Below are 27,674 nucleotides of genomic sequence, written 5' to 3'. Positions count from 1 at the left end.
GGGTTACTAAGAAGGTAAGAACAAATACTCTCACTTTACAGTTGGCATACCGCAGAGCAAAATATCACTCTAAAAGTTGTGTAGTAGAGTACATAATGAGCTCAGACAGCCTACACAACTTTGGCTTCAGTACATCACTGTATTTCATTATAAACAAAACCTATGAGATTTTTGTGCAGAAGAAAACAGTGTTCAATGGTTTTCTGAATGCATGAAGCTTAAGAGCCCAACTACAGAATTCTGCAATCCAGAGTACCTGTTTGCCATTCTTCAGAGTCTGTGGAAAAGAAACAGTTATTTTAAAATATGACAGTCAAGAAGAAACATTTAATGCAAAAATTAAAGATGTTGCAATAGTAAAATTTGATTCAACAGCACCTAGTGTACCCCAATACTCACACACAAGCTATTCAGGGATCCCATTCTGATTGTATGTCATAATACCCTGATATAGGTATTATTGCAGGCTACATATGCTTGTGTTATTTCTAAATTTGTTCTTTAAAGATTTGTATTTACTGCACTTATTGAAAGCTTACTAGAGAAGCCTGACTAGATTAATGTAAACGTGTACATACCTACAACAGTAGAGAAATAAATAAGAAGGTTAGTAATCGGTTACATCCTAAGACAGTGTGATTGAAAAATGCAAACTGTTTTGCAAAGGGCTTTGCAATTTCTGAAGGCTGAGAGCTGCACCAGGGCACCTTAGCTGAGGGTCATAACAAGTGCCACCTCTGGAAGCTCAAGGCGTGTCAGATGGCACAGGCCTCACCAGCAACTTTGAGAGTCATTAGAAGGCCAAATATGCAATCAGGTCATGCTAGACAACTGACCCTGGGGTTACAGGCCTGGGGAGAGATATGGGCAACTTCACAACCTGCAAGGAAAGACTTGAATGACTTACAAGCAGCACAAAAACTCTAAGACTGAAATACATTTTAATCTCCCATCATGTGATATAATGCAGGAAGCTGCTTGAGCTGGGGGTGAGAGGGCTTATTCTCTTAGTCAGAGCTGGTGCGTTAGCAGGAGATTATTGCCTTGCATGTATTAGAAAAGGAAAAGGATTGCAGCGCGGGTGACGTAGGAGAGAAAGGAGGTTACGCAGCATGAACCAGAGAAGGGGAAAATGCTACAGGCGCAATGGAAGGAGCATGTGATGATCCTCATGACTTGTAATGAAAGAGCTGGCATCCTCTTAACCAGATCTTTTGTGCAAAGTTGAAATTGTAGTAACTGTATCTCAGAAGAAACTATCAATGAACATTCCTTGTGAGAAAAAACACATTAATTTGTGAAATACATTTTGGATTATACAGCATGCTAAGCATTTCTGTGTCATTCTGTACCATAGTTATTCATTTGGATACAAAGAAATTCCAGTGCCCGCTTCGTATAAGGCTGAAGTCCTCAAAAGCAAGCTGACTCCATCACTTCTACTACGGCTGCACCTGTGCCATCATTATTCAGAATCAGTGCCTAAAGGTGTTTCCAAGGCATCACAATAAAGCGTTGGCATTCTTACAAATGAGAAAGCACCCTCTTAAGATTTGCATGTGCGTGCAGCCTTCTAGGTAAATTTTAGCTTCTAAATCTTTCATCTCTTTTGGTGCAACAAGAGAGAATTGTGCCACTTACCGTTCACTTAAAGCAACTATTGGAGATAGAGAAGGTATTTAATACAGTTCACCACAGTATCAGCACAACATTTACACTATTAAAAATCATATAAAAAGTCGTAAGGTCGCAGGTCTCTCGAATTATGACAATCCCATCACTGTATGTACCTAAAGTAAGCAGTTGGTAGTTCAAGTCACTGATTTACATTTACCAGACATACGAAAGGTGAGCATTTTTTTTTCCAAAAAACCAATATATGAATTATTAAATGTTTTGATCATAGTAAGTGCTCTCTGATCTTCCAAGTGCTCTTTTGTCATTTAGTGAGGTAAAAATCGACTAAAAATGGCTTTTTTTTTTTTTTTTTTTTTTTTAATTGGAATAGACAGCAATAGCAGCAAGATTCCTTTCTTCTATAAGGATTTCCTCACATATCTTCTTTCTTTGATTTTCAGATTTTTGCAGATCTATTTCCTTGTCGCTCTGATACATTCTCTGCTTTATTTTTCTCTGGGCTCAGCAAGCTCTGGGCTAAGACTTCTAGTCTGTCTTTTGTAAGGGTGGGTAATTATTTTAGTATCATCATACCCTTTTCCAGAACTTTGTTGTCATTTCTTGACTGCACTACACTTAACCACATAGACCATAACTTATTTCTCATTTTATTACCAAAAACTGTTTACTTTTTGCCCTGTTTCCCTGCTCTGTTGCTTCTGTTGCTGACGTATCTTAACCCTACTTTATGATGCTCTATATTCCTTGACTTTTACTTCTCTAGAGTTTTGGTACTACCATAATGAGACTTGCTGCCTGACTGCTGAACAACTGGTTTTATTGGATTCTATGTCTAACTCATCAGCTTTGGTGTTGTTTTGGAGCCTGTGGAGAAAAGGTAGGAGAAGAGGGTAGTAAGAAACAGATACAGTTAAGCAGGAGTAAGTATGGAAAAGACATCCAATAGAGAACTTTGGCTAGTGCCATTATCAGATCTTCCCCTTAACTATGCTGCACTGTATTTTTGCAAAACTAGCTTATCTATTAAAGATGAAGCTGAGAGCTTCAGTTCATTGGCCTAGTTACTTGCTAAAGTTATCTCCAGAGAAGCAGCATTCCTAGCGACTTTAACAGCATCATTCCATCAGAGTTACTTTAAACCTTGGATATTTCACTTCATATTACCTTCATTATCAAGTTGCTTTTTTCAGCAGCTTTGAAATATTATATAACTTCAATCTCCTGTGTCCCTTTGAATACAAAATCTTACTATTAATCCTGTTGCAAATGTGAATCTAGGTTATGTCACTTCCTCCATATACTTTTGCTGAAGTTGATAGAAAATGCAGCAACAGTCTTTCCCAAATTTAAATTTAAGAACTTGTTTCAATTGTAATAGTATTCTATTGGCCTTTAGGCAGTATATCAACTGAGACAGACGTATTAAAAAAAAAACAATGGATGCACTGAAACTGATAAAGTGCTGATATAGTCTTCTGGGCATTTTCAAATCTGTAGACTGAAATCACTATGGAATTTAAACAGGCATAAAAAAATACAAGGCTGAACCTTTCTTTTTCTTTTTTTTTTTTTTTTTTTTTTTATGTTTTTTTTACAGAATTTAACTTCAGTTTTGTATTTCTTCTCAAATTACTGAGAAGTTACTCAGGTAGGAAAAATATACATTCAGCCAAGTAGTTTCTAATACATAGAATCACAGAATCATAGAATCACTGGATTTTTAAGGTTGGAAAATACCTCTAAGATCATCTAGTTCAACCCTCAGCCCATCACCTCAATGCCCACTAACCGTGTCCCCAAGTACCACACCTACACATTAGAAATACATGCTAAGTTTTTGTTAATGTTTGTAAATATACCCTCTGTACTCACATTAAAAAGCATTGTCATCAAGCCAGTTAAAACAGTGCTGATAAAATAAGTTCTATTCTTATTTAGGATAAGAAGTATCTTAAGCATCTAAGGACTGTTAAATGAAAGTGACTTTGACTTCCTGGACAAAATTTCTTCAAGTTCTGTAGATATAAAAATGACATCTTATCTTTCTCTTTGCTTAGAGTTTAATTCACTGTTCAGTGCTGAATGAAATCAGTGGTCATTCTTCATTTAACTTTAGTAAGTTACAGATCAGGCCAAGAATCATATTATAGCTAAAGTAGGGATGCTATTGTACTGTCATCAACTCCTCTGATGTAACAGAGTCCTGCAACTGAATAACCTTCATTTCTGAAATTTCCTAGACTGAGAAATAGATCATGTGTACCACTTCTAATTTAATAGCTGAGAAAAGAGTCCATCCCGAACTGTGGAAACAAACCTAAGTTTCCAAAGTTTCATACTAAACAGTAAGACCTGTAAACACAAAGGAATTTTGATTTCATTTCTGTAGTGGAACTTAACCAATAAATTGTCAGTTGTCCAAAGCAGCTGATAATCCCTGCTTGACAATCAGTTCTAGCTGTTTTCACTTTCACTATCTCTGCATATATCTGTCAAAATAAGCCAGTCTGGAATGAAATGGTATCATTACATACCCAATATGCAAATTTTATGTAACCAGAACATGAATTATGGTTTCACCTTTGTTAATTTTTCTTCTCTCATGGCCAACATCTTGCCAGAGTACTTCATCTCAGAGGCTGAGGCTATACCCAAAAGATTTAACAGAGACATCTGAATCCAAAGCCTTTTCCTGACAACCTTGCGATTTTGACTGAAGATTTTCATGGTGTTCTGAAAAGATAAAAGTATCATCTTCAAAGTGATCCTCTTTATATTAGCAAACTAGGGAAGGAAACAAGTTTGAGGCCGATGCAAGCCCAGAAACAATTTTGCATTGGCAATTTTGCTGCTTGGGAAGAAGCTGCAAGTTAGAAGCTTGGTGTTTGTTACAAAACTATGCTAGTCAATATCCAACATTTTGCATTAGTAGCATTAATGGAGTTGTTTGATTGCTGAATATGCCTACTGTATACCATCACACAAGAGCATTTATGGAAAAGAGCAGGAAGCAAACATCAGAGCCTTGGCAGAGCCTTGGATACATCCTTCATTCCAAATATGATTCTGCTGATGATCAAAACAAGATTTCTTCCCAAAAGCACAAGGACATCTCATCCTAATTATTGCTGATCTGGAGAGAGTGCTACCAAGGTAAACATGTCAATCACTTTGAACCTTGTTTCATCAATTGTGGCTGTGAAGCTAAACAGCTGCCTTCAGATAGCTCATACAGTGACCTCCACCTTCTGTGTACTAATAGGAAGACAAACATCTCTGGATGTAGGGAAACTGAGGATAGCCTGAGGACTTCCAGAAAATAGACGTGAAATCCTGCTTTTATTAGCAAATGATGATACCTTTTTTGGGCTTTCAATCTCATGAGGTTAAGCTGATGACCTTCAGTTCTCTAGTGAAGGTACATTCCTTTGTCATAACTCTGAGAAGCATTACCAAGGACAGAAAAATGAATAGGCTAGATGCAAGCATAAAACCTTGATAGTCTCTGCTGGGAACAAGAAAATACTCTAACATGGAGAATGAAGTTAAAGATTCTATCAGACCAGCCTGGCTCACTGAGGACTTGCAGACTGCTGAGTCTTGAACAAGAAAAATCAGACAGTTTAGTCCAATTGGTGGCACTTGGAATATGAATTCTGATCTGAAGAAGTACTGAAGAAGAAAATAACTGGAAGCTGGGAGCAGATACTGGGGGAAGAAGTAAAGAGTGTTTTCTCTATGCTTGTAATCAACCTTAAGCATCTACTATTAGACACTCCAGGCCAAAACACTGAACAAAGATGAATCTTTATCTTGCTGAGTACTGAACTTTTCATAATCTTTCTGCTTTTCCTAAGCTTGCCTGTCCAAGTATAATGATCTCAGTGTTACCACAGACAGTCTGGAAACTGCCTGGTCATGAGGCACCACTATATCAGAAGGATGAGCTCATGTTATGAACAATCTGAACTAATATTTCCAAAGTATAAATAGGAGGAAGATGCCAGATTACTCTTACATAATGGGCAGTCATATTTCTTTTTCCATAGATATGCAATTAAAGCATTCTTAAATGCTTCCACCACTTCTTTTTCATAGCTTCTAGTGAATAGTCAAAGGACAACAGACAACAGCCTTTTGCTCCCATACTTAAGCATGCTAGCAGCTGTCCTATCATCCTTGGGGTCATATCTTCTTGTAGCATTATTATATATAGGATTTTTATTTCATAATTTTGATCATTGCATGAAGGTGAGGAGTCTTAAGGGAAAAGACCTTATTGAAGTGCCAGGGTCAACTTTCCTCACACAAAATGTTACCCCAAGATCTGTAATAGGGGTGAAAGATAGAAATGGTAGCACTCCACATATACATCTTTGCAGAAATATTTTTGTTGTTGTATGAGCCAATAAGGGATTGACTGTCCTCTGTCTTATCTTTCTACCATGCATCTTTCATGTCCCAAAGGATTGCCTGAGTCATATCACACCCTTCCTATAATGTTCCTGCTTCTTGAGCCCATAAGGGTCTTTGTGAAGTTCATCAAGTAAGCTGTGCTTAACAAAGAACCTGTTAGGTAGTCTCTTCATATTTTGCATTAGTCCATTTTGATGTCTGCTTTCAAAATAGCTAATTGCAGTTTTGGGCAAGACAAGCGAGATTTCTTTAAGATGTGATGACTGTTTTTCTGCACACAGCTGTGCTGCGAGAGATGGAATAGAATTGTTGGTTTATGTCATGCATGGAATCTGTCCCCCAGGATGAGCCCTTCCACACAGAATTAGTCAAGAGTTTTTGAGGCTGGAACAGAACTCTGGAGGTCATATTTTCCAACATCTCCACTCAAGCAGGGGCACCTAGAGTAGGTTGCCTAGGACTATGGCCAGACACTGAGTATCTCCAAAGGAGATGGAGATTCCACAGCCTCTTTAGACAATCTATGCAAGTGCCCCAAGACCCTCACAGCAAAGAGGTGCTTCCTGTTGTTCAGAGGGAATCCCCTGTGTTCCTGTCTGTGCCCATTGACTCTTGTCCTGTAAATGGGCACCACTGAAAAGAACCTAGCTCCATTCTCATTGCATCTGTCCTTCAGGTATCTACACACACTAATGAGATGCCTTCTGAACCTTCTCTTCTCTAGGCTGAAGAGTCTCAGATCTCTCAGCCTTTCTTTAGACAAGAAGTATTCCAGTTCCTTCATCACCTTTGTGGCTCTTTGCTGCTTGCAATCCAGTTGCTCCATGTCTCTCTTGTACTAGAGAGCCTAGAATTGGATGTAGCACTAGTGTGGCCTTACCAGTGTTGAAGGAGGGAAAGATCACCTACCTTGATGTGCTGGCAACACTCAGTCTAATGCAGCCCAGGTTACCACTAGCCCTCACCCTCTAGACCCAAAGTGCAGAGGGCAGAACTGGGGACAGCAGTGGGGCCCACTGGCAACACTAGTATGCAGTGAAGGAGTTGGACAGGGGCCAGGGGCTATCTAAGGGGTTATGCCAGGACGACAAGAAAACTGGGCTAGGAACAGGACTGGAAAGGGGTACAGTTGCTCAGAGGTAGCATGGTCCATGAGGAGGCGGTTTTGTTCCATTAGAGGATGATTAAGGTCTATTATGTCCCTGGGGCTTCTTCAAGGAAGGCTGGAATAGTGGATTGTATTAATTTTCATGAGTGTGAATATAGCCTTGGTTTCCTGTAAACAAGGTAAAACATACAATGTATGTTGTGTTATTTTTCTATTTTCCACCATAGATTGCAGTGAGATCTGTAATAAAGGATGCTCAGTCATGAAGGATCTGCCAAAATAGTTCCATCAGTCAGACAAGAAAAATACAAAGTTTTCACTCACTCTTTTGAAGATGGGCTGAAATGGCTCCACTGCCTCTTCACTCTAACATGACTTTTAATAAAGTAACCCTGGAAAAAAGAAAAACCCCTATGGTAAATGTTCATAATTTGCTGTCTCCCTTAGTCTGACTTAGTCATCAGAGCACACAGACACCCAAGAAAATGCCCTTCATCACAAAAAAGCAGCAACAGCCATAGTACATATTCTGCTGAATAGGAAGCCTTAACCTGTAGGCTTAACAGCACAAATCAGTTTTTTCACACTGCACAACAAATAAGAAATAAGCATTTGCCTCTACCACACCTAGAGGACAGCTGACAACTCACTACTGCCAAGAACGAATCTTACAAACACACCTATATGAATGCAAATGTCAGCCCTTCTGCTTAACTGGAGATTGCACTAGTAGTTAAAAATATATAGAGATATAGATTTGAACCAGCTCTACAAATGAAGGTCTAGCACAACATGAACTGAAATAAACAAAAACCTGACCCAATGGCAGTTACAGTAACTTGCCCTCAAGCACAACAAGTTCCAAGTGACTGTCTTAGTACACAAAAATAACTTAATAACTATCTCAGTTATACAACACTTCAGCAGTTTTGAGAGAAATGTGTGAACACTAGCTGGACTTTCTCACTCTTGGATGAATCAGAGTGCTGCAATTAATAGCGTGGGCCCTGGAAAATAGATATAAAGCATATTAGGATATATTTTTTCCATCTAGTTGCTGAAAAAGTAATGTTTTTAAGAGTCTCCATGAAATGTAATATCCTTGTGAACACAACCATCAAACATAATTTCTGTTTGCTTATGACAATATTTTCATTAAGCTTTCATTCTAAGCTTGGTTGATGGCATCCAATCCAGCAATTTCTATTGACTTTTAAGGGCTCTGCAGAAAGTGATCAGTGATCTAATATGTTCTACCTCTTCTGTTCACATTTCTTTGAAGCCCAAAATAGATTTTCAGAGCAACATCTTCCCTCCTCATACATTCATTATGTTCAAGTCACTACTACTTTTCACTAAAAACATGTACAGTTATGACACTGAGATGGTAGCACATTGCAATACAAATCTTCACTTCCATTAAAGACCATATTAAAAATTAGATTGGTTTTTCAATGCTGGATCCTAAGCTGTGATTACAAAGCAAAGTTTTCAGTTGTTTTCTGAAAACTGCTTCTGTGAATAGAAGATGATTGCTTATTTTGAAGTAGTTCTAAAACTGATCTTCAATGAACTCAACAAAATAGATCAGTTTTCTTTCCTGTCACAATGTTATCAACAGCACAATAAGACCAAGGAAATGGTCTGATGATTTCTATCTACTGGCTGAAAATCTTAACAGAGATCATTCTCTTACACTTACAAGCAAACTACTGATAGTCTGAACAACAGCAGACCAGCACAGCACTCAACTCAATGAATTCATATGACACATGCCATGATGCTCTCTACATAAACTGAACTGATATGCTCTGAGGATACAATTACACTTATGATCCTAAAATACATAACCTTGGAGAGTGTTCCTATAAAGGAAAGACAGAAAAATGAGTAATCAACAATTTGACTGGGACAATTACCTCATTTTAGTTTGCAGCCTCCACCAAACACTCCTACAACCAGCTTTAGCATGCATCTGAGATTCATATATGTCTAAAAAGCACTTCTTTTTAAAACAGATCATGTGAGGTCATCCTAACCGGTAACAAGAAGCGCTAGCACTTTGTTTTGCAAAAATGAGAAGGCATTTATAGAACAGTGAATCACAAAATCTCTTTCCCTAAGGTTTGCTTGTGGTTGGTTGTTTGCTTTTTTTTTTAACTTATGGCCAAGTCAGGTTTGTACTCAGACATATGGAATTGGAGAAATCATTTGTTTGTTTTCTAGCATGTAAACACACACTAAAGGCATACTTTGAATGAACCACGGGGAAAGAGATGACCCTCGTGCTAAAAGAAATGGTATTCTGTTTGACCATGAGTTTCTTTTACTGGAAACAGGAAAGAAGAAGAGATGGAATTGTTGCTTCCCATCCTATGGCAGGTGGCAATCAATTATTTAGAAGAGGTCAAGCAATAGTTCATATGCAAATATGTCAATTTTGGATGAAAAGCAGCACAGGACTCATCTCCAAAGTCATGCTCATAACTCAAAGGCCTTACTGAGCCAGTTTCCATCACCCACAGTTGAAGCCTATGGCCTAAAGAGCACCTTCTCTCCTGTTGCCCATCCCAGCAAGTGGCCACCTCTGTCTGGGTACTGACAGAAGTTATATGATATTTCCCATATCTCTTTCAACAGTGGTAGTTTTGGAAGAGAACCTGGCATCTCCATATGCAACAGAAATGGTGTATGTGCTGAAGTCACAGAGTGCCTGTGTAGTTGACATTTCCACTGGGGGCTTTCAGATCACTTTATAATCGTTAATGAAATTACTTATCTGACATCACAGCTATACAGACCTCATACTGTGCTATATTCGAATTTACTGATTCACACAGAATTGTGATATGGACAACCGTTAATGGAAGACATCATTAAAAGCCAGTTTGTACTGCGGTATGTACCAGATTTTGGAACGATTCCATCTCAGTTTCACAAAAATGTCTCCCTTAACATTCTCATGGCAGTTGTTTGTTTGTTTGTTTCTTGTTTTCCCTAGATTTGAGCTGCCTCACACAAGTTTTCTGCTTGTTCACTTCTTTCCATTGAGAAGAATATTTAAGATACTCAAACCAGTTTTGACCCTTGTCAAATTTAAACCTTATTTCCCCACTGGCGACAAATTTTAAAAAGGTTTGGTGTTCTTGTTTTTTGTTTTTCTCATGCCGATTTAGACCACATGAGTTGCTCCTTCAGTATGGCTGCTCAGACCTGAAGAGTTTTTCAAAAACGTGTGAGGCAGTCTTTAGCAGGATAAAAGAACTATAATAGGATAACTCCTCAGAAATCAATAAACAGACATTCAATAATGTAATGTCTGGCACTCAACTTTTCTCTACCAGGTGAAACATTTCTCAATAATTGAATTTACCTCAGATCCTTTAGGAATGTTGATGATCCATGCAGCTTCCTGGAATTAAAAATTGGAGTATTATTCTAAGTAATTTTATTTAATATGCAATAGAAAATTATCACTGAAAGTCTTGTGTCAGGGGTTCTTCATCATCTTATCTAAAAGGATTGTGTTGAATTTTCACTTGATTCAGCAGTCATCCATGTTTTTATTGCAGAAGCCTCCCAAATACCTGGTGAAAGCATCACTGACACAATGAAGTGTCACACAGAAAAAATGGTGCTGCATACTAAAGGAAACTCAGGTTGGGGTATGTCCCCTGTGCAAAAATCTCAGGCCAATTCTCTTTTGCTGCATCAGTGCTTTCACTCTATTATAGCATGGGATTGAAAAGGAGAACCTTGCTCTTTAACTTCTGGCCTTACAGCTGAAATGGACGTGGAAAAAAAGTAAATATCTCTATTTTGTATTTTGATATTTCAAGAAATATATATATTTTTTTCCCTAAGGAGTAATTACTTGCAGATAGGAAACCAAGGAATGAACCTGGTAGGATTGTACAATTAAGCGCTGTCCAGTGGATGTAATCTATGCTTTTGTTTGCTGGAAAATGCAGTTTTACAATGGTTCTCTTGTTTTCTCTCTGTTTCTGGATGGCTGCTTTATATGTTATGCTTCCAGAAAACTACTTCAGCTAAGATATGTATTACTGTAATTACCCTGCTGAAAAAGAGGCACCGCAGTTGTCTATCAGGTAATGCATATTGGCAGAACCGCATCAAAGAAAAGAGCATCGTACCGTTGTATTAGCTAAGACTTTTATCCCCGTAAGCATGTTTCACAACTCTGTATACCGTTGGCATACATAAAGAGAGCTGCTTGAGGGAGTTGTTCTGTGAAATCTGAAAAGCTTTTTGCTGGAAGCAGGAGGGATAATAAACAACCGCCCTGCTGCAGCCAGAAGAAGGAAGGGTGGGCACTGCACCGGGAGCAGCAGCAATCCAGTGCACGGCTTCCTCCTGCAGACACGTTCTCGAGTTCAGCTGCTCACACGGGATGCACGTGACCACTGTATTTTAACAGGAGAGTGGAACAAAACTAACAAGGAACAAAAATGAATCTGATGTTTTTAGAAATGAAGTCATGGCCTACTTTTACTTCCTGACCTCAGGCAAATGATTGACATTGGAGCAGACTGTGACCCGTTTAGACTGGTTTAGTGTGTCAACTGCCACCTGGTTTTATGTCATTGAACATGTAACGAGGCTCACTAAATAAGGCAGACCTAACCTAAAAAACAGCATCAGTCTTCACTTATATTTTTAGGTTGATTTCTTCTCAAATAAATTTAAATACCAACCTGAGTCCTTTGCTGTGGAAGTCTACAAGCCTCCCTGTGCTATCGGGAGAGATTAAGGATTCTATCCAGCAACACAGTTTCACTTTATTTGCGGTTGGGTTTTTTTCTGTTTTTTTTTTTTCTTTTTTCTTTTTGACCAATTCTCTTGTTTTGGTCTGAAGACCCACAGAGAAACATCATGCCAAAAACAGAAGTTTCTGTGTCTTCAGGAGGGAAGAAATACCAACTTTTCTGAAATGCAAGAAGGGAGAAGCCACATGCCAGCCCCAGCAACTGGCCAGTGCAACTGTTCTCCAGCAAAATTAACACTAACTATTTTTATTAAAAGAATTGAGTCCACGTGAGCCAACAGGGACCCTGCAACATGTTTTTTCTAATGGTGACCAGTACAGTTGCATCTGATAGCTCTGCCCTAGCCTGCTCTCAGGTAGCCATTACCTATGTCAGACTGCCTACACCATCCACTGGAAACTGAATACTTGCTACCTTTTCTCCTCCACCATCTGCAACAAAGTACTGACCTTGTCACATGCAGATAGGCTTTTGGTAGCCCTGGCATATGGGCTCTGCTTTTGATCAAGGAAGTGGTGGACAAGACTGTGCCAGAAGAAAGCATCTTGAAACTGCACAAAGCCCAAAGAGGAGCGTAATGCTGTGACTGAAAGGCCACAGCCAAGCTTAATACTTGTCTTGCTCTCACAGAGGCATATTCTTGCTCCTAATAAGCTCATGTTAGAAGCAAGTTCTGTGTCAGCTGAAGCTTAACCCTTTTACTTTTTTCCCTGACTGGACACTTCTTAAAAAAGGATAATGATGTAGTCTCATTTTCTATGTTATTGCAGCATTGGAAAGTCTTGGATCAGACTTTTGGATGTTCAGTCAACTTCTGGGTTTGCTGCAAAGCAATGGCTTTAGGCAGCGCCTGGGTTTTGAAAAATATGCAGACACTTTCTGTGAGTTATTGAAACTGCAGTGCTGGATTTAAACTCACTGACCTACTTTAAACTGCCTTTGAGTGGCTGAATTTCAGACTTATCTTCATTTTATCTGAATGTTAAATATTGCTTGGTTTTCAGAATTATTGTGCACGGCTCCATCTGTAGTAAATCTCTTATCAACGTAGGTGGTTTCCCGTCTTCAATTTCTGTTACTAATTGTAGTCATTCCTAATGCAGACAAAAAGCAGTGTTCCAGGCTACAATGTCATCCATGCATGCTGTCATCCCTGAGAGGCTTTCAGACATCTGTGGCTTTATGCAGTTAAGTACTTCTGCATCTAAATATATTAAAATAAGTATATGCAAAATAAGAATAACAGCAAAGTTTTGTTGTTGTTGTTGTTTTGTTGTTGTTTTTTTTTTTCCTTTAAAATCCCACCAGCTGACAGCCTCTCTAGGCATTCATTCAATTTGCAGCAATGGATCAAGCACATGGGGAAAGAGCAGCCACCGAGAGTATTACACAATAGGGCTGTCAAGTTGCCTAGAGAGATGCAAACCTTTGACTACTTCACATTCGCAGGCTTTGTCAGTTCATTTCAGTTGCAGAGTGCAGCCCCAGTACTCCATTCCTGGTGGGTAGATGTTAATATTCTCGTTTAGTGCTCCTGTTCACTTTCTGAGAGCTGTCTGTCAGCATCTCTGGCCTGCAAAGCATGCCAACTGTTATCACAAGATTTTCTTGCAAGGAATTTTCATGCTTCTCTGCAGACATAGCTGTGTAGACTTAAGTTTCACCAGCATGAAAAAGAACAGCAGTTTCAGACACCAACACGCTTCCTTTGTAGGGCACATTTCTGTTTGTGACCTGCATGGTGTTGTTGGGCTTCCTCCATGACCGATGACAATGGTGACTGTATTGCCATTTCCCTACACCCAGCACCGACTCACCCTCTTCAAGAAAGAGGGGCTGTAAAACATTGGTCATGAAGTATCAGCTAGTTCACTGTCTCCCATATTTTGTGAGTCTCCTATTCCAAATTTCCCCATGGCAGCTCTAGCAGCTGTCAATCTTCCTTAGGCTATCATCTCAGCTCTTCAGTAGTTCATAGAGTTGGGCATGGTAGAGATGCCATACAAGTTGTGTTATCTGACTTTTCTTCCTATCAGCATCTCAAGACACGCTGCCGATTCAGCTGGCTGTGAGACTTAGTCAAGACATTTGTGAAAAAGAGTTACACTCAGCAGGACCACTCTTCTGAAGCCCCATTCACACCTTTTTGAGCAACCCCAAATTGCCCCTGGCCTCCAAAGCCTTCTCCTGCAGTGCCACACAGCGACCTTCTTGCTCCCAGGAGAGGAGGGCACATTGTTGACTGCAGCACGTTCTCACAGTGGACACCTGTTTGTTTTTTAAGGCTGCACCGTGTCTGACCTGGTCAGAGCAGCAGCATGACCCAGCTGGAGCTGTGTACTGGTACATTCGGTGCCAGGGCATGAGGGTGTGAAATGGCTTGACATAATCCAAGTGAGTCCAAAATAAATTCCACACGCTCTTGCCAGATTTGGCAGAATTTGGATCAGGAAGCACAAGACTACTTGTTACTAATCACAAAACACAACAGATATGCTGCACATTTTTAAAATACACATTCAAAAGGCAGGTTTTAAAAGTCCCTATTCTTCATCTTGGCTCACATGGTTTCTTCTCCTGCCTTAGAACTTAAAAATGATGTCAGTGGAATGTGCATGTCCTACAAGAACATTTCACCTATCTCCCAGTGCACTCTGACACCACCACCACATGCATTGCTGGTGCCTTGCAGCAGGAAAGATGCTGCAAAGGTCCATCTGACAGCCATTATTTGCCACAGCCCTGCAGCTGCCCAGACCAGGCCTGCCCCACCACTCCCTATGGAGCTCCTGCAGTCATCAGGCTGATGCAGCAGGCTGAGATCTGGCTGTGTAAATACTTCAGGATGCAGCTGTTGGAGTCTGGCTGCTAGATAAGTCTATACCCAAACAACTTGTCACAATGGCTTTGCTTGTATGTATGCTTAAATGAACCATTTCACAGAAGAGAATACTGGAAATTTAGTGACAGCAATGACTCAGCCAGGTTCATGGCAACTTGACAAGACCAACACTCTACCTCAACAGTGCCAGCTCCTGTGCTTCCATCTACACTTGAAGAAGTACTCAGAGAGGGGTAAAGCACTGGCACAGGCTGCCCAGAGAAGCGGTGGATGCCCCATCCCTGGAGATGTTCAAGGCCAGGTTGGATGGGGTCCCGAGCAGCCTGATCTAGTGGTTGGCTGCTCATGGCAGGGGTTGGGAGCTCAATAATCTCTAAGATCCCTTCCAAACTAGGCCATTCTATGGTTCTATGATTCTATAGTAAGCAGAAGTTAATGTTATCCTCAATTGAAATTCCTCTCCTAATAAAACTCCTCATTGTCTCCAGTGTCTCAGCTGCAAAAGGCAGCATGGCTGTAGTGTTACACCAAATGCAAATCATTCCTGCACAGAAGCCCCATTTTTATTTTTTATTTTTAATTAGGAGCATAAAAAAAAGCTTCTTCAGAGACCTCAGGATTTGAAAAATGCACAGGTTGTGAACGCTCACTCCGTGCCCCCACAAGCACATACTTTCTCAGAAGGGTTGCATGGAGAAGAGGGCTGAGTGGACCGAGCCACAAGTGAACTGATGTATACAGTGTAATGCACATGATGATGTATACGATGCAAATTATATATGATTAAATGTACTGAATTTAAATACACAGGTTCAAAACCCTCCTTTCACAAGGGACTACTGTATATCTCTGGAACAACACAGACCTCAGTTGTGCTCAGGCTCTAAAATCTGCCCAAGCCCAGCTACACACAAGCGCCAAGAAACTACTTATGAGCATGTCTGAGACCCAAATTTCATAGCCTTCATAGTGGCTGTATGGCCTTATGCCTACTTCTTTAGCTTTTGTTGATAAGAATCAATGACAATCGAGTGTATCAAATCATTTCTTGCTTACAGCACCATGCTTTAGTTCAGTATAAAAAAATAAGACAGAGAAGGCTTAATGCTCAGCATGCTTTCCTCCATTTGAGGCAGTAACAGCTGGCATTAAAATCCGCAGAAGGAATTCAGAATAACAACATACGTTTAAAAAAAAAAAAAAGAGAATTATAAAAGAGATTGAGATTCACAAGCATGGCTGAATTTGGAGTTGTCATGGTGCCAGTGCCACTATGCGTGAATCATGGTAACATTAGATCACACTGAACAGCCGCAACAGTTTTGCCTGCACACAAAGCGACAAAACCCTGGAACAAATTATTTTGTGTCTTTAAGGAACTCAGCTTTCACTCCAAACTCGCAGTCTGGATTCAAAGTTTAAAGAGCAGCAAGATTTTGGATAAATCAGTAATTTTCTGCAAGTTAGGCCTAACTTTACACCACCGTGGTGTAAGAGTTACAACTCTGCAACCTGTCAATAAAGTCAGAAGCATGAGAACCACCACAGCTCTTCTCATAGCATCAGTCCTCACACAACAGAACCCTGACTGTAATCAATGCTTTTATTACCACGCGGCCTTTTGTACTCTGAAGAGAACCACGTTACCATAGCATGGATAATGCATCACTATCCTATTAAACATATTTTGCAAAACTTTGCTTGAATATGTAGGGTAAGCTTTGCTCCCTTTATTGCAATGCTCCTAATAATAGTGTGCAGCCAAGTGTAAAAGATCTTCTGTCTTCTCAATTAACAGACTATTAAGCTTTCCCCTAAGAGTAATAAACTCCTGTAATCTGGCAGGGACAGCAGTCCACAGATGCAGTTTTTCTCCCCAAGTGCAGCACTGTGTTTCCAGATCTGTGTAAGTTGTTCTAAACAGATTTTGCTGAGGAGAAACATAGAAGATATATTTACGTTAACTAGCGTGTTAAGCAGGTGAAAAGTCATCTGGCATACAATTAAATCTAAACTGTTTCAAAATATTTCCTTTCAGCAAGTATTCCTGCATCTTTTACTCATAAAACATGAATACTCATTAGAGACTGTCCCTCTACATCTTACATTTTTCTACTTGGGGCCATAGAGATTCTGAGCGTCCCTGGAAAATATGAAACAAGCCTGTGGTAAAAGCATGTTTTTTTTGTCAAGATGGTTAATTTCACTGAATTAATACAATACCTGAAGAACAACATGCAATTTACCCAAATTTGTATAGGATCACGCAATCATTAAGACTGGAAAAGACCATTAGGATCATCTAGTCCCAAACATCATATCTAAATGCAATCTAAAGGCCAGAAGGGGTTCTTAGGTCAGTTAAGAAAGAACAAAAAATTTTTTCCTTAAATATATGGCCTGAAGACCGGAAGAAAAACCATCCTCACTCTTTTCTCTGTTTGTTGTAGTGAACAACGAGGCTCATCTGCTACCTGTAGCTGCTTGGCTCCACTGTACAGAACTGCAGATGCAGTGAGCACACTGTGCTATAGAAGGAAAGAAGGCATGTATAGGTCCATTCACAAGTTATATAGATGCTAAGGTCATCTACTTCATCAGGCTCTGTGTAAAACCATGGTCAGCTTGAAAGCCTGCCAACAACTGTGTCAGCTGCATTTTGTCATTTTCTTGTTCCTTGCAACCAGAAATTATGAAAATTCCCCAAAATTCACTGGTAGAAAGTCTCATTACTTTTTTTTTTCCATTTGCAGCAATAAGATGGCAGTGTCAGCACTAAGCAAAACCGAGCCTTCGGTTACAGTGCAGGGACCACCCACACACCAGACGACACATCTCTGCTAGCTAAAAGCAGCAGACTATAAACAAAGGTAGCACTGAGGGACTTGGAGTCAGCTTGCTTCATGTAGCCTTTCCTGATTTTACCTCGCTGCTGCTCATTTTTCAGCTCCAGATGACATTCACTTCTCTGCTAAACTCTCAAGGCCAATATGTAAAGCTCTGCATACTGCTCTGCCTGCCTATCTGTGCAAATACCTAAATACCCTTAGCTATGAGTTGGCCTGGGCACAAGAAGCATTTCCAAGAACACAGACCTTTTATCCAACGGTGCACATATACATATTTTGGAACTATTTATGTATTGAAGAAAGTGTTTTGTTCTCCTCTCTCAACAATCTTCAGTTTTTTTCTCCATGTTTATGCCTGAGTTCAGTGGATGTTTATTCGAGGGATTACTGGGGAACCCCACAGTGAAAGGCTCCTTTTCGAATCACCTCCATGGCATAGACTATAGATAAGCATTCTTGTTTCAAGTTAACATTCAACATCCCTCCTCTAGAAATAAGGAATGCCAGTATTGGGTAGTGAATTTACCATTCAAATGAATCTTTCTCCTTCTTTATTTGTACTTTATTTACAATTTACCAAATTTCAGAAGATACTGAAAGTTGAGAATGAGCTGAGAATGAACTCCTGAGAATCGTCTCAGCATCACCTATAAACAGTGTTTCTTGACTAGCTCCAAGGCAAGGTCAGTTATTTTGTAGTTCCACACATGCGTATTTTCCCCTCTTCCCCTTTCTCCTTCTCTTTTCTTCTGCTGCCTTCAAAAATCACCCACAGGTCCCGCCATACGCCCTTTCTCACCAGTTCAACCTGCTTCCCCTTTGCCCTCCTCTCCCTGACAGCCACTTCAAATGGGAAGTCATCTTTCTCCAGTGTCAGGGATAAAATCCACCCCACGCAGAGGAACTGGTGCCAGGTCCACTTCAGTCTTCCAAAGAATTTCACCTCAGATGACTTCCCCCCTCCTCCTCTGAACTTATTCCTTTCACAATACTTTTCAACAATTACCTCAGCCAGATTCCTTTGCTACTGCTAACTTGTACCAGCACTTAATGTACTTTATACGCTTCCAATGTTGCTTCTGAGTTTGTAATAGGCTGTGAATTCCTTGAAGCATGTCTCGTTATATCTTGCATAGCTCCAATCACTCTGTATTTAACAAATAATGGCCACTCTACAAGAATGCTCATTGTATACCCCTGCTGTTTTAAATATCAGCCCTTGCACTGTCAGCTTCCTCCTTTTTCCCTTTGTCTACATGAGTCATTGTACCAGTCTTCTGCGTGTGCTGTATGGACACATGTTCACTCACATTGCTCTCCACGGAAAGAAACATTGAAGTAATTCTGTGTACTGAAATTTCTTATTTAGCAAATAAATGCAAGCATTTCGGATTAACTGGAGACACATTTAGCCAAATTTAGAGATTTTCTTCTTTTTTATTTTTCCTAGGAAAGTTTCCCCACCCTACGTTATCAGAAAGCACAAAAGCACTGACTGTGTCATTTAACAAAATCTATTCTAGACAGAAGGCCCCATGTTTAACATGCCCTTCTGTAGATATAAGAAATGTATGGCAGATAATAAACAAACAGTGTGCTAAAAATACACTGAAATCTTGAGCACTGGAACTAAGCCTAAGTGAAAGAGCTTTATGCTGGGGAAAACACAGTAAGGTGTAGCCCAGCTGAGAAAAAACAGACATAAAGCTCCCACAAGCTGATATAATCACAATAGGGCTCTTTCACTGCTGCAAGGTCTTATTTGCTTGTCCAAGCCTATTAGGGGTTATATCTGCAATGCAGCCACATGCCTAGGGTCAGCTTCCTTGGGTTTCAGGTAAAAATCACTGCTGCTACCCTGCTTCCGCCTCAGTTACTCTCTCAGTTACTGAACATTTTCTTTATCCTCACTAGCTTTTAAATTTGCTCATTTAGTGCCTTGTAATTGACTTGTATTTCCAAAATATTTTTCTTGCCTGCACATTTTAACCTACTTTTACTCCAGGATCCTGGGTGAGATGACCAAAACAAGGGAAGGGTTGCAGAGTGCAGTTTAAATAAGTGCTGCAGAGACAGGAAGCAAAAGAGACAGGAGCTGTGGAGTTTGCCCTGTGCTCTGTGATCCTTCACTTGCAAAGACATTTCTGACAGGTTACCAGAGCACAGCATTTCCATCATGTCTAGGGATTTTCCCAACCAGAAAGAATCTTCACATTTAGGTATTCTGTGCAATACGACCAAATCACAAGCTGTGCATTCTAACACAACAAAACTTGATATAGGGCAATTGATATCCTCTTGTTTATCTTAGGTCCATGTACAGATATTCCACTAGCACTAAACTCTCCTTAAAACAAGGAAAAATCTTTTTAGGCCTGCTTAACAGAGAACTCTCGACGACCAGATGTCCACCTGAAATCTTATGAAGACCTACAGTCAACCACAACACAAACCTGTGAGTTGTGAATCAGTTTGGTGACTGTCCTTCCTCTCCTTGTGAAGATAGTGGCAGGTAATGCTGCCAGTCGTGCCAGGGTTCAAACTCAGCCTGATTTACATTACTCCTTCTCTTTATTTCCCAATACTGTAGCAAGAACTACCCAGCTACCCAGCAACCCTTGCTTATGGCAGAAAGATTGCAGTGATGGCTGTTGACCTTGAGAAAAGAGTGATGTAGCAGCTGTAATTTCTGCTACTGAAAAATAGTAAATAGGGATTTTGGTTTTTACAGGAGCTGTATCTTTTTGACTCTGTAACATCCTTGCTCAGAAGCTATGGCAGGGCATCCTGGTACCATATCATTTATCCTGCAGCTCCATTTTACCCTGGACTTTTTCAGCAAGCCCAACCCCGGCATCATTCCCTCAAGGCTCAGGATGCTACCATCTACTCAGCTGGCACTGTGGACCAATGGACCACTGTTCACCATACCAAGCAGCAGTAGCCAGAGGAACTCATCTATTGTGGCCCCTTCTTGGTGCCTCATTTACACCCTGCCAGATCCCAGATGAGACCTACCACAACAGGAACTTGCATGACGTCTAAAACAAACACAGAACATCTTTACAAATGCTCCTTCTTTGACCAAGATACTGCTCTAATCGTCTCCTGGTTCTGACAGCTTTCTTGACAGAAGTTGAGGCTTTTTTCTTCACTACCTTCTGACTGGGGTGCTCACTCCAGCGACTGGATTTATCCCCACATGTGCCATTCTTGTTTATCCAATTCTTTTCCTCATGGCTCCCAGTCCAGAAAAACCTAATAGTGCACCAAGAAGAGGTTCACAGAATCCTCTGATTTCCTGCAAAGAATGGTCCACACTGCAGGTAGTCACATCCCACATCAAAACAAACAGCTCCAGAGCAATCATGTTTGCTTTGGGCTAACTGGGCACATGCTCAGAGAGTGGCACCTGGCACAGCTTTGCCTTTTATGCAGGGTAACATGAACATAGTGGATGTCTGGAAGCCAGCTGCTACTTCTGCATGCTATGCTGTGTTCGTACTGCCAAAAATCTCCGTATCCCCTTGGTCCAAACTGAGAGATACTAGAACTGAACTAGGCAGAAATGTATACAGTGCTTGGTATCCCACATCATTCCAATGGCAATGAGCAGCATGCAGCCGGGTCAGAGGAGGCTTCTGCTCCAAGCAGGAGGTTCCTGGTCTTGTTCAGGAGACGTTTTGCATGCAGAGCTGTGGCACATTACAGACATAGTTTGAAATCAAACGGGACGATGAGCCATCTTTTTCTAGCATAAGCACAGCATCAGTGTTTACGTAAGAAGAACAAAGATGACAAGGAGATGACAATAATGCCTTTCTTACCAAAGTGAATGAAGTTTTCAAGTGCTAAGCAGATGTGGGAGAACAATAATGAAAAAAACCAAATCCACGGAAGTCACTGGATATAAAAAGAAAAGTCATCTATTTATGTAACTGGGATTTATCCTTAGACCTTTGATGAAAGCTTGAAAGATTCAGCACAATAGCTGCTGTCCGCTTCTACACCATTATTCCTTTTGCTTTTAAATTAGTAACCGCAAACCTATGCCATGAAGAAATCTGGGATGGCTCTTGGGCTGTTCACATTTTTCAGGAGAGGATTTCAGTGCTTTCTTGATCCCTTAGCATCTGCCAAGGCTCTGTGAGCAGCAAGTGGCCGCCAGCAGCCTGCAGCTCTCTGCGTCACCTCTCGTACACACGGCAGCACCTGGCCCACGGGGAGCAACCACTGCCTGCACCGCTGCTGTGTCCTCTGGGAAGCAGGTGGTGGCACAGCACAGGAGCAGGCCATAGGCAGCCAGCCTGTCTGTGCTGAGGACACGTTCAAAGAAAAACAAGAAGCGACTCCCTCTTTCTCCTTCTTCATAGCCCTACTCTTATTCCATCCGTGTACTTGTACCTTTTATTCTGTGTCACTTTTAAACTCTTAAATCCCAACATTTTTGGTGGAAAAAAATAAAAAGTGTTGTCACTTGCACTTTGCTTCTTTCTGCCACAGTAAGCAGCGCTCTAAAGGAAAGATACTGGTGGTAGATGTTGTTACAGGTCATCACCTTTCTTAGTGCACAGGAATTACACAATGCCTTGGGTGGATGCTGTCAGTAGGAGAGAGCAGGATGCAATACTCAGCACAGTTATACTGTAGTACCTTAGACAAGTGCATATTTCAAAGCAGGTTTTTGTCTAAAAATATCTATACTTTTTCCCCTTGCCTTTTCTGCCATTCATAAGTGATGACTGGGCGATTGGATAGTTTAAAAATAAGATAAAAGGACTGAAAATAGTAGGGAAGAGGAAGGGAAAAAATAGCATGAAAGTTAACATTTGGTAGTATGAGAAAAAGAATTACTACATGCAGAGATTACCTAAACTATTTTCTTTCAGAGTTTCAAGCCTACTTTCAGACCAACCAAACAGCCTTTTGTATTTCTGTACAACGAAATAGAAGGCAAAACCAAATTTGTGTTTTCTACCAGGAAGTAAGAAAGAAGCTTCCATATGTTTTAATATGTAAGCAGTGAAACTGGACTACAAATAGTTTATTCCTATGGCACGAATAGATACTTTAATAGAGGCTTTTGTTTCCTGGATTCTTGCTTCAGATGCTGATTAAGATTTCCACCCTGCAACCACACCGATGGGGTGTGGGATTTGAACATAAAAGGCCCTTGAGAATAACATCGTTATAGCTTGCTAACCTCTTTCCTCTCCTTCTTCCCCCTCTCCTTGGATTAACAGTGGCCCATGAGACAAGCAGTTGCTACTTCGCCACAGCACACACATACAGGACAATTCTGTAGACACATTCAAGCATTGTTGTAGTGCACAGCAAGTGAAACAACATGGACTTCCCGTGTGGCCAAAGGCAAATCACATGCAGAGCTAACTGTAAGGCATGTGAAACTTACACAGATTTCTTTAAAAAGGGTTATTTTTTTCTTCAGAGCCAAATATGAATTAAACATTTTGGGAAAAAAAAAAGTTGCAATATTCTAATGGCCAAAGTATTGGCGGAACTTCCTTCCTTCAGGAACTCTTGGGAAAGCTTCTCCCAAGTTACAGAACAAGCACCAGAACAAGCAGCTCCAAAATAGCTTCACCTCTTATTGTCCCCCTTGGTACTGGCAGTGAGACTTAGATGTGGGTTCCAGTCTGGCAGAGCTTGTAAAACAATGGTATTTTGCTGGCATTACGAACGTGTAGACAAAGAAGTGATGGCAACAGAATGGAGGTCTCAGTGTCCCAGTGATGACCCACAGCTGTTTTGCAGTTTCTCCTGGAAATCTGTCCTCAAGGACAAGGGAAAGGAGCAGGGCTGGCAGATCTTTAAGGACTCTTTCCTTAGGCCAAAAGAGCTCTCATCCTCAGGTGAAGGATGCCATGAGAGGAAGGCAAGAGTCTGGTATGGCTAAATTGCAGCTTACTGGTCAAACTAGAGAGCAGAAAGAAAACACACAAGCAGTGGAACCAGGGACAGGTAACCTGGGAGAAATATAGTGATGTTGCTAAACTGTATAGGGATGGGGTCAGGAAGATCAAGGCCCATCTGGAACTGGACTTGACAAGAGATGCAAAGAAGAAAGGCTTCTATAGGTACATCAAATAGAAAAGGAAAGTCCAGAAACCAGACAACCAGAAAAGGAGGCCGTACCCCCCCAGTGAGCAACACAGACAGGTCAGTAACAACAAAGAGAAGGCTGACATATCAACAACTTCTCTGCCTCAGTCTTCAATAGTAACTGTTCTACGCACAGTCCTCGAGTGGATGGTTAAGAAGGTGGGAACTGGGGGTGCAGTGCGCTGTAAGTGAAGATCAGGTTCATGGCCACCTGAGGAACCTGAACATCCATAAGTGTACAGATCTTGATGAGATGCATCCCAGAGTCCTAAAGGAACTGGGTGACATAGTCATCAAGCCAATCTTGATGATATTTAAAAAGTTATGGTGACCAGGTGAGATCCCCCCAAAAAAGGCAATAACACAATGATTTTTAAGAAAGTAGAAAAGATGACCCACAGAACTACTTACCTGTCAGCGTCACCCACGTTCCAGCAAAGTGCATGGATCAGATCCTCCTGGAAGCTATAACACAGCAAATGAAAGAGAGGGAGATGATATGGAATAACCAACATAGCTTCACCAAGAGCAGGTCCTACCTGACCAACATAGTGGCTTTCTATGATGGCATAACTATGTCACTGTACAAGTGAAGAACCACTGATGTCATCTGTCTGGACTTTAGTTAAGGCCTTTGACATATAACCCAACAACATCCTTCTCTCCCAAATTGGAAAGACGTGGATTTGATGGGTAAACTGTTTGATGGATGAGGAACTGGTTGAGATCATACTCAGAAATGGCTCAAGGTACAGACAGAGATCAGTGACAAGTGGTGTCCCACAGGGGTTGGTACTGGCACCAGTGCTCTTTAACATCTCAATCTCTTTAACATCATGATATCAACAGTGGGATTGAGTGTACTCTCAGCTTGGTACATCCCAGCTTGTGGACGATACCAAGCTCTGTGGTGTGGCTGACATGGCCGAGGGACAGGATTCGACCCAGAGAGACTGAGACAGGCTCATGCCCAGGTGAATTTCATGAGATTCAACAAATCCAAGTATGAGTTCTTGCACCTGGGTTGTGGCAACCCATGCTATCAGTTCAAGCTTGGCAGTGTAAAGGTGGAGCACTGCCCTGCTGAAAAGGTCTTGGGGGTACTGGTGGATTGGAAGCCGGACATGAGCCAGCAATGTGCCCTCACAGCCTGGAAAGCCAACTGTATCCTAGGCTTCCTCAAAAGAGGCACGGCCAGCAGATCAAGGGAGGCGATCCTGCCCCTCTGCTCTGTGCTGGTGAAACCTCACATGGAGTACTGCATCTGGATGTGGAGTTCTCAGTACAGGAGAGACGTAGACCTGTTGGAATGCATCCAGACGAGGGGTCACAAAAATGCTCCAAGGGACAGAACACCTTTATGAGGTCAAGCTGAGAGAGCTGGGGCTGTTCAGTCTTGAGAAGGTTCTGAGGTGATCTGATAACGACCTCTCAGAATCTAAAGGAGGGGCTGTTGTGATAGGACATGGGGAAATGGTTTAAAAGAGAGGAGATTTAGATTGGGCATAAATAATAAGTCTTTTACAATAAGGTTGGTAAGGCACTGGAACAGGATGCTCAGAGAGGTGGTGGATGCCCCATCCTCGGAAACATCCAAGGTCACACTGGACAGGGCTCTGAGCAAACCGATTTAGCTGTAGGCGTCCCTGTTCATTGAAGAGGAGTTGGACTAAAGAGCCTTTAAAGGTCCCTTCCAACTCAAGTAATTCTATGATTCTACGATAAGTTCTAAATTACCTTGAGGTCTGAACAGAATTTTTCAGTTTCTTAGCATCCAAAGAGCTAACTTAAAAAATAACACCAGCTTCAGTAAAGGCTGGGGGGATAGAGACCCATCTAGCTTAGAGAGTAGGACAGGGAGCTATTTCTCCATGTCTCCAAAGGAAGAGATGCGCCAAAAGCACATGCTGAGTTTGTGGTAAAAGTGGCAGGCATCACACTTATCTAAAGGGTACAGCAGCAAACCAATAATGCTTGTTTTGTATTCAGTTACATTCTGAGTAGGTTAATCAGAAAAGTAATCTGGAAAAAATGAAAAATCTCTTTATTCATTAAGAGAAGCAGCCCTTAAAAAGCAAAAGCAAGCTGTGTGAGCTCAGATCAGCGTATGCTCCTTCACTAGCTGCATTGATATCTACCAGCAGAAAGGATTTTTATGCCCTGAGTCTGTGCCATGCTCCCTCTCAGATACTCTGCTAATCAAAAGAAAATAAAACCCTATTGACGATTATCACCTGCATGTCTTAGCCATTGCTCAAGGCACATATTAAGTCCCTACAGACATTCCCACAGGTGTGTTACACGTCTCTAACATGCTGAGCAGCACTATACAGAAAAATATTTTCATAATATTCTTCAGTTTCAAAAATCCCATGTTTCTTGATAATGTTTAAGGTCAATCAAGAACCATTTGCTTCACTTTTATTTGTAAATGTCTATTTGCATTACCACCACACAAGGTTTTTCTGCTGATACAGGCTTCCACAACACAGAGGCCTGCATATGATCTACTGTCTGAGTCATAGAATCACCAAGCTTGGAAAAGACCTCCCAGATTGTCCAGTTCAACCATCCACCTACCACCAGTATTTCACCCACTAAACCATGTTCTTTAGTACCACTCGACAAGTGTTTCTTGAACACTTCCAGGGACAATAACGTAACCATCACCTTGTTCAGCCCATTCCAGGTCCTGGCCACTCTTTTAGAGAAGACATTTTTCCTAATATCCAACCTGAACCTTCCCTGGCACAACTTGAGACTATTCCTTCTAGTTTAGTGGGAGAAGAAGCTGATCCCCCACCTCACCACAACCTCCTTTCAGTACCTGTAGATAGCAATAATGTCTCCCCTGAGCCCCTTCTTTTCCAGAATCTCTCAGCCAGCCTCTCTCAATCCCAGTTCCCTCAGGTGCTCCTCATAAGGCCTGTGCTCCAGACCCCTCACCAGTTTCACTGCCCTTCTCTGGACATGCTCCCTGGTCTCAAATGGCTTTCTTGTAGTGAGGAGACCATAACTGAACACAGTACTCGAGGTGCAGCCTCACCAGTGCTGAGCACAGAGGTATGATCACTTCCCTGCTTCTGCTGGCAGTACTATACAACCCAGGATGCCATAGGCCTTCTTGGCCACCTGGGCACACTGCTGGCTCATGCTTAGCTGAGCAGCAACCAACGCAGGTCCTTTTCTTCTGCACAGTCTTCCAGTCACTCTACCCCAAGCCTGTAGTGTTGCCTGGGGTTGTTATGTGCAAAGCACAGGACCCAGCACCTGGACTTATTGAACTCCAGCACCCATCCTTAGTGCCCACAATGTGAGTTTCACTGAGGAGCATTTGATAGGACTGCTAAGTCCTGTGCAAGCAGGTTGCTACTTTTTTCCCCTCATTTTTAAATCTCTGAAGTAAAAACTTTCATTTCTTTATCCAGAGGCTGTTTTGTGATAAATTGTCAACATCACATGCACCCTTTGTGCATTCAGAGATCAAGAAGATTCTGCACAATCATGGGGCTGCCTGCAAAGAGTTCACTGATGGTATGAGGCATTTTTGAGCAGTTTACTATGAATCACTAAGCAAATGTTGTGAATGTTCACTTGAGTGAGATTCCTCTTAGAATATTTACACCCATTCACCATTCTCATCACTCCAAAGGCTGTTTAGCATACCATACGTTCAGCTCCACAGGCCTGTTTGTTCTGGTAGACATAAAACAAGGTTTATGTGGTGTTAACAGTACATCCTGAATAAACATATTGAAATTACAAGAGCCTGAACTCATCCAGAGTAATGGAAAAAAAAGAAAAAAAAAAAAAAAAGAAAAAAAAAAGTTGATATTCAGGCGCCCCAAGGAAACTGCCCCAGGACATCTTCATAAGAAATAGACATGTTGTTTTTATTTGATTGGTAGAAT

The 27,674-nt window shown here is 41.1% G+C and overlaps 1 long non-coding RNA gene across 1 annotated transcript; it reads right to left on the bottom strand.

The window, feature by feature from the left end:
* Window positions 1-215: 215 nt before the first annotated feature.
* On the bottom strand, window positions 216-7,556 carry LOC122178165. The gene is made up of 3 exons (XR_006178247.1): window positions 7,487-7,556; window positions 4,219-4,371; window positions 216-277 (listed from the first exon to the last, which is right to left on the bottom strand). It is a non-coding gene; the product is annotated as an uncharacterized LOC122178165 (long non-coding RNA).
* Between the last annotated feature and the right edge of the window lie 20,118 nt (window positions 7,557-27,674).

Source organism: Lagopus leucura, unplaced genomic scaffold (assembly GCF_019238085.1).
Source record: "Lagopus leucura isolate 7727_CA_CO unplaced genomic scaffold, USGS_WTPT01 Super-Scaffold_100001, whole genome shotgun sequence".
In the NCBI taxonomy this organism is placed as follows: Eukaryota; Metazoa; Chordata; class Aves; order Galliformes; family Phasianidae; genus Lagopus; species Lagopus leucura.
Note: the sequence above shows the minus strand (reverse complement) of the source record. Positions and strands in the feature narration are given on the sequence as shown.